This window comes from Cibotium barometz, chromosome 49 (genome assembly GCF_041138505.1).
Source record: "Cibotium barometz isolate CiBa-2024 chromosome 49, ASM4113850v1, whole genome shotgun sequence".
Lineage (NCBI taxonomy): Eukaryota > Viridiplantae > Streptophyta > Polypodiopsida > Cyatheales > Cibotiaceae > Cibotium > Cibotium barometz.
Genome location: NC_141094.1, coordinates 41,776,385 through 41,784,930, shown reverse-complemented (window position 1 = coordinate 41,784,930; position 8,546 = coordinate 41,776,385). Strand labels below are relative to the sequence as shown.

General features: G+C 36.8%; 1 long non-coding RNA gene across 1 annotated transcript; it reads left to right on the top strand.

Annotated features, from left to right (window-relative positions):
* The first annotated feature begins 5,755 nt into the window (after window positions 1-5,755).
* On the top strand, window positions 5,756-6,959 carry LOC147610602 (uncharacterized). The gene is made up of 2 exons (XR_015264080.1): window positions 5,756-6,179; window positions 6,403-6,959. It is a non-coding gene; the product is annotated as an uncharacterized LOC147610602 (long non-coding RNA).
* The last annotated feature ends 1,587 nt before the right edge of the window (window positions 6,960-8,546 follow it).

The window sequence follows — 8,546 nt, the reverse complement described above, 5'->3', positions numbered from 1 at the left end:
CAACGTCAGACAAAAGGAAGGAGAAACCATCCGAGACTACATCAATAGAGCTAGATATCTCCACTCATGTTGCAGTGTTAGAAACAAGTTCTCCAACAAAATTTTGTGAGTGTCAACATACATGCTCTTATTCAATTTCATATCTTCACTATTGTGATAATTCATGCTCAAAATAATGCCCTTCAAAACTAACTATTATAATTTGTTTGAAAGGTTGATGTTTATCTAAAATTACATTTGTTGTTTGTTTAATATCTCTTTTGGGTTTGGATTTATGGCTTGAAGACATGGGCACCCCAAAATCTAGTCAACACAAGAAGGTTGCAAAGCTTATTAAGGAGAATTTGTGGCCCAAGGATCTTGGTCCACTCATGTGAGCTTTCTTCCTTTCAGTAAAGCCAGAGAACATCCTTGTGTGGAGAGACTGTGGATGGTTGGACACGTGGGGCAAGGTAGAAAGAGATAACCACCGTGGTTATGTTTTCCACAACTTAAAGGAGTCTTGGAAAAGAGAATTTATGGATCTGTATGCCTCCATATACCAAAATAACAATGTGTATAATAATGGAGTGGGCACAACGATGGCAAGTGCATTTGCAATGCATAAGCACAGAGTGAAAGTAGATTGGGTTGACTTCACTTCTCATAGGGAATCCAGGGCACTTGGATAGGACACATATTTGGATACATTTTTTCACCGCTCATGTGAAAGAGGAGGCAGATGTTAAATCACGTGTCCAAATATGTGTCCTATCCAAGTGTCCAAATATGTGTCCTATCCAAGTGTCCAAATATGTGTCCAAATATGTGTCCTATCCAAGTGCCCTCCTCGACTCCCTATGAGAAAGTGGATTGGGTTGACTTCACTTCTCATAGGGAATCTAGGGCACTTGGATAGGACACATATTTGGACACATTTGCCCACCACTGCTCATGTGAAAGAGGAGGCAGATGTTAAATAAAGGTGCCTACTACTACAAACGGATGTAGATATACAAGTTTTGGATTCATGGGTGTGAGAGGTCATGAATCTGGGGGGTCTTCTTTGCTTTTGGAATTGGCAGATGCTAAAAGGAAAGAAAACGATTCCCAAAAGGAAGTTGACTCCACTGAGGACACATGCCCATGGATCACACAAAAAATTCAAGGCATTATAGGTACAAATCATTTGGATGTGATGTTGAACTTCTTGACAAAGGATTTCTTTGATGTGCATAATAATCGCGTGTGCCATGTAAAGGAACGCCTCAAAACTTTTTGCACACAATGGAAAGAGATTAAGGAGGTGCTGATAGGGAGACACTTTTTAACTTCAATCTGGTGAAGATGATTGGGACCATTACACATTAGGGATTGGATGCTATGAAGCCACAACTAACTCAATGCCTAGCTTATCAACCAAATGCAATTAACGTGCATATTCATAGGTATGACTGCTTATAAGACACTCATCCCTGCATGATCGTGTTTTTCTTATACTCATGGAGCTAATATTTTCTCTCACCTATTTGTCTTACCTCATGTGCACATGTGTGTTTTGTGATCTAGGGTTTTAGCAGCACACTCTAGATGTGGTGGTCATGCCATACTTGCACACATACCACTTGTTGTGTGTAAGTATGACATTCTTCGCTCGAGATTCTATGCTACCATGCACTATATTGTGGATAGCAAGGAGGTTCCTCAGGAGTATGTGGATGCACTAGGATTCAAGAAACCAATAAATATCATTACATTTGTTAAGTTCTATCTAGAATGTATTGTGTAAACTCTTTTAAAAATGGTCCTTGGGTAGTACTATTTAGTACATCTACTAATTTGGGTAGTCAACTTGTGGATTTGGTGGTTCTTCTCTGTAGTACTATTTAGTACTTTGCAAGCTCAAAGACAATAATATTAGAGAGTTTGAGAAATTCCCAATCCTTACTTTGCAAAGATTCACAAATGGGGAGCACGTGAAGCCTATCAATCCTTTATCAAAACTCATGTGACATATTATTATTGGAAAGCTCTTGATGTGTAATCTCTAAATATATAATCTTCAATAAGTTTTGAGTTCGTATATTCAAGATACTCTGATAAGTAGATTCAAAAGTGCCACCATTTAGAATTACCAGAGTATAGGGATTTTCTTAAACTCTCTAATGTTTTGTGTTCATATGGTTGTCAATGAAGTTGTGTTATTATTGTACAGTGTACTTTGGTACTATGTGTACATAGAGCATGTGACTTTGCTACTTTTTTGGTAGACTATTGTGTATTGGTATTTTCTGGTAGTACTACTTATAGTACTTGTTGTGTGATTTTGGTAAATACATGGTAGTACTATTTAGTACTGCTATGAACTTGGACAGTGCATAAATTTTATACCTTAAACAAGTATTGTACAGCACTTGGTAGCATTGTGCATACTATGCAACTATGTTTGATACTTTTTTGAAAAGTACTCAACACTATGTGGCTTACCAAGCATCATGGAGTAAGTCTTGGACTATATTGTTGCACGTTTTTTATACTATCTAATACTTCATGCTTGGAAAGTACTGTGACACAAAATTGGGAGTTTATATTGGTCACTTCTTAAGATCATGTGTTAAAGAAGGAAGAAGAGATTTTGGTGTTAAATGAGGAAAAGAGACAATCTCACTTCCTATCTCTCTAGAGTAAAACAAAGATACAGACATCAAAAGTGAGGTTGTAATCCATAAATGGAAATAGAAATGGCTCAGGAGAAGCATTAATTTGGGCTAACCAATTAGCCCCAAAAGCAAGGGCAAGTCTCTGGTGTGGAAGAAAATCTTTCGGCTTAGCACTATGTGAATAGAGGTGAAAGGGGTGTATTGATATGGCTCATTTGGACGTATTGGGCAATTCCGACGTAGCATTGGGAAGTAAATCATAGTATAAATAGGTTACAAATTATTTAAATACATGGAGTTTCACATGGGCAAGATGATTAAGAGCAACTAATTGTGATTAAGGAGAGGGATGACCAAATATGCAGAAAAAACAGCAAAACACAGAGAATTTCTGTTTGCAATCCTTATGGCGCACTCAAATAAGACAACATAGATGCGTAGAGCTCAAAGAGAGCTTCGCGCCTATATAAAAACTTTCAAAAACAGATAACCGAGCGAAAAGTTATGGGCATTTTACTAACGGCATAGAAAGCTGTCCAGGAAAAACGACTTTAAGCTAGCAATTTTGGGAGAGATTTTGATCATCATTTTAACATGAGATGGAAAATTTGATTACACATATAGAAAGAGTATTGAAAGAGATTTCTAACCATATAAATAATTTTAGAAAAGATCACCCAAGAAAAGAGTAATTACCAAAAGAAAGTAGGGATTAGAACCACCAAAAGAAAGTAGGGATTAGAACCACCAAAACTGCATTCCTCTTTGCATTTGAGACTCCAACTTAGCAAAGTCCTTATCTTTCATCTCGTTCCATGATACAAACTAGAGAGTAAGGGTTAACATTGCGCAGTGGATGAGGCAAATCTACCCATGGTTTCCAAAGTTTTTCCACATGCTCATTACCACTAAAACCATTGGTGCCTCCAAAGGAGGGCGGGAATAAGGCAAGGGTTACCTTGAGAAGTCATAGGCCCACCGAGATAATAACTCCTTATCTCCCTTAGTTTGGATCATCAAGAGTTCCAATCTTAGGGTAAGGCATTGGGAGCTAATAACTCCTTATCTCCCTTAGTTTGGATCATCACAAGAGTTCCAATCTTAGGATAAGGCATAGGGAGCTAATGCTAAGTAAGCCTACATATGCAAAGAGAGTATCTTGGGAAGAGGATTAAGAGAATTGGGAGGGTGATAGTGACACAAGAATGCTCAAAAGCTCAATTGTAGAGGCTTCACTCATTGATTTGAAAGGGAGAGGAGGGCTCCTTTTATAGATGGAAAAGTGACCCCCTCTCACCTTGTTACAAGTTACAATTGTAGAATCCTTCCACCTCCCATGACACATGTGAGGAGGTCACATGAAATGTCTCTTTAGGCAAAGTCTTTCTTCTAATTTTTAATTTAGAGATCTTTGACTAAAGATACCTGCATGAGACAGGGTTGTAGCCAAGTTGGCGCCTATGTGGCATTTTCATTTTACAAATGTCAAAAGGCTCCTCATCCATGTAGGATTTCTAGAAGAATCTTCCCTAATTATGTACCTACACACACTTCTCCACATGCCTTCCACATGCTAGCTTGTGGCAAATTGCATTTAAATATTACAAAGGTGAGCCATGCATACATTTAGGCCCACTTTTATTTTCCACATCACTACTCACCTATACTCACCTATACAACCATACCAAAGCATTTATAGAACATACTTTGGTATTTAGAATGGGCACATCCACACATTACACAAACTTTAGGAAATGCAAAATATTGATGAGAGACGCCGTCGGGGTAGCCGCCAAGCCGCCGCCATGATGTCATTTTATCATACGGGCCCGTCGTAATGTTCTTGGACAAGGTTCCACCTTATTACCATTGCAAAGCCACAAAACCATATACAAAGTTGAAAATGAAAAATATTATTTTTTCATGTCACAGTACTATTTAGTATTGATTATTAGTTTGGTTTCTTTCCAAACTTTTTTGCAAAGTACTAACCAAGCATCATGAAGTAGATCCTACACTATATTGTTGCACTTTTTTAGTACTATTCTCGTAGTACTATCTAATGCTTCATGCTTGGAAAGTATTGAAGTCACTACTAATTCTTAGTTTGGTTTCTTCCTAGATGTACTATTTAGTACTTATTCTGGTAGTACTATTGAATACTTCATGCAATTTTGTCATGGTGTGTACTATTATTCAGTACTGCTTATTAATTAGGTTTTTTCCCAAGTGTACTATTTAGTACTTATTTTAGTAGTACTATTGATAACTTCTTACAATTTTGTTATTACTTGGGCAAACTATTTAGTACTACTTCTTAATTTGGTTTCTTCTCAGGTGTATTATTTAGTACTTATTCTTGTAGTACTATTGAATAATATTTAATACTTATTCTAGTAAAGCTATTAAATACTTCATGCAATTTGTTATGTTGCGGGTAGTACTATTCAATACTTTTTGTTAATTTTGGTGCCTTTGGGTAATAATTTTTAGTATTTCTAGTGAATTCAGATACTAAGTATATGTTCGTGTTATTATTGTGCATAGTTGGTAAATATATTTGGTAGTTTTGGGATAAATATGATAATAAGCACTATGTGGCTTACAAAGCATCATGAAGTATGACTTAATGCATGGTATGTGTATTGCTATAGTACCATTTGTTTAACTACTTCAAATTTATTATCCCCTCTTCATCACTATTAGCCTGCTTTGTGTTTTTTATTGTATGGTTTTGTCTGTTTCTGCTACCTTGTGATTTCTTGTTTTTATATAATGATTTTGTCTCATAAATGGAGGAATATTGTGCAGGTCCAATTTCATGCAACAAAAATTCAAAAGTATGCTTGGAAAACACGCATCTTGTGATAGTATAAATCTACAAACTCCAAGTAGTGTTCATGTCCCAGATGTGAACAAGCGAGTGTGTGCGTCACAGCAGAGGGATCATCAGTGAAAGAATTTAAAAAGGTTAATGGAGATGATCGTGCACACGATGAAGACACTATTCTTATCAAAGTTAAGTATCAGGGCCATTTAAAATGAAGCAAAGGGCAGCGTTAAAGAAGAGTTTTGCTGTCTGTTTACTATATAAAAGCAAGAAAGGTGGTATCATGGAAGATGCAGTGGAAGTTATGTCTACCTGCACTACGTGCTACATATGCGCTAAAGATGCGTGTCCCATAAACTACTTTTCATGTTGTGATTTGTTTGTTTACAAGAATTATTTGTTGCATCATTTGTTTATTATTTGTGCGGTTCAGCTCCACATGTTATCGACAAAGAACATGAGGAGAAACACAGCTTGTCTGATTTAGAGGATAGTCAGGAGATAGCTCCTGTCGAGCAAGTTATGGAGTGCTCCGTGAAGGTGGTGTATCCTCTCCACCAAGTTGTTGATCACTACATTGAGGTGGTGGATGCCTTAGTTGTAGATTCCACTTTGGAAAACTTGGATGCCCAAGACAGTAAAGTGGATAGAGAGGAAGACTTGGTTGTTGGCATTATGGCATTTGTTGCTGCAACACAGAGCCCAAGAAGGTGAGCTTGGGCATAGAAACTTTTGAGGTGGAGCATGATGGAGGCTCGGGTGGTGCAAGGGATGTTGATGGAGGTTTTGTGGTGGACACCGTCAAATGGTGGACATAGGTGGTGAGACTTCTCTTACTACAGAGGACACAATGGACTTCAAGGATGTATTATGTAAACCATAAGCAAATGATGGTGCTTTTTTGTTAAAGACCATGGAGATTTTGCTGCAAAGGTGTTATGTGCAAATATGTTTGTTGCACTCACAAATCTAGAGAGCTTAAAGGTGGCAGGTGATGAAAGCATTGAGTAGTGCGAAGGTGTTGGCCAATCAGTGGTGGGAAGCGAGGAGAAAGTTTTACAAGTTTTGGGTGTTGGAAATGTAGCAGGTGCTGCAACTCCAGCTTGCATAGAAAAAAATGCCAAACAGACAATTTTGCAGGCCCAAGAAAGGAGGTGGTCGATAAAGACAACATCTGCCTTCCTATAGGAGGTGGTCGCAATGAAGAAAACATCTCCCTTCTTAATTAGTATAGGACTGGTATAGAATCTCAGACTGTCCCAAGCTCCATAATTCCATTTAAGTTTTTCATTATGGTTTTATGATATGTTAATTAATCTCTCTTAAGTTATTGTAAAATTAAGCCATGCTAATAGGATTTCTCAAGTTGTATAAGGGCATGGAGAATTGATCACACCATGATTTTATGATATGTTAATCAATCTCTCTTAAGTTATTGTAAAATTAAGCCATGCTAATAGGATTTCTCAAGTTGTATAAGGGCATGGAGAATTGATCACACCATGATTTTCCTTCATTTTTATTCAATTATGTAAATGAAAGAGAGTGGTAGAAACTAGAAATTAGGAGATAATTTATGTGGTTAAATTTATTATGTTTTACTTAAGATTATCTTGTGGACCACTTTAAGCATAATTTGGTAAGTGATGTAAATGGAAATTAAGATCTCTTAATTTTTACAGGCAACCTGATCTCAACCCAAGTTAAGAAAGCCTCTACTAGTCCAAAGTAAACTACGCTGGTTGTTGCAGATCTATCCTTGGCTCTTCCAATCTAATGTTGTACATGTGTTCTTATTAGTGAATATGTGTGCTTAATGCATACATGTGCTTAGTGAATACATGTGTGATTCATGTATCCAACATAAGCCATCTTATTTTAATGTGATACATATGACTAATGAATCCAACTTTTTCCAATGTGATTAGTAGATCAAATATAGCCCAACTTCTTCTCAAGTGATTAGTGAATAAGCGTACTTAGACTTAAGTGAGATTCTCTTACTAGTCAAGAGGATATAGGGTGCCCGTCCTGCATAAGAGCTTCCCCAATGCCATGGGCCACTAGCATCGGTTACAACTACAAAGAAAGGTATATCAAAGTCTAGTTATAACACAATGAGAGCTTCTTTTAACATTTGAAAGGATTTCTTTTATTGCTCAAACCAATAGAAGGTTTTAATTTTCTTTAGGAGTTCGATAAGTGGATAAGCAATATATGCAAAATTGTTTACAAACTTCCTATAGTAATCCAAGAATGATGGAACATCGTGTATGTTACAAGGTCGACGCCAAGTGACAATACTCTCTACTTTCTTATGATCAACTTGGATTCCTTTCGCACAGTAGTAATGTGGCCCAATTAGTCAATCCAATCTTGAAAGAAACTACTCTTCTTAGGATTGACAAAGAGTTGGTTTTCTTTTAGAAGAGAGAATAATAACTCAATGTTTTTCATGCTCTTCGACATTTTTTCTGAATACTAATATATCGTCGAAGAAAACGACCATAAAGTTTTGATACTTGAGAAAGATTTGATTCATCATATAACTAAAAGTCCGCAAGAACATTGGTCAATCCAAAGGGCATAACTAAGAACTTATAATGATCGGTCTATGTCTTGAATGGAGTCTTGTATACATCTTCCTTAGTCATTCTTCCATGATGATATCAAGATTTAAGTTCAATCTTAGTAAATATCTTAACTCCCCTCAATTTTCTAATAAATCATCAACCCAAGGGAAAGGATGTCTGTTTTTCATAGTAATTTTATTTCAACGCACGTAGTCATAGGTCATATCAATCCTCTTGCTAAAAGCTCCTCTACTTGCTTTTGGATTTCCTTCTGCTCAAGCTTATTCACTCTATATGGGGCTTTACAAGGTGAAAAAATACCTAGCAATATCTCAATCTTGTGATTCTCAAGTCGACAGCTAAGCAATCTCAGGTGGTAGTTTATCTAAGAAACAACCTAAGAACATGCAAAGAAATGGATGGTGACAAGGATTAGTACTATCTCTAAAGCAGCGAATGTGTTAACTAGCACTAAATTGCTATTCTCTTACTTTCTCAAAGCTC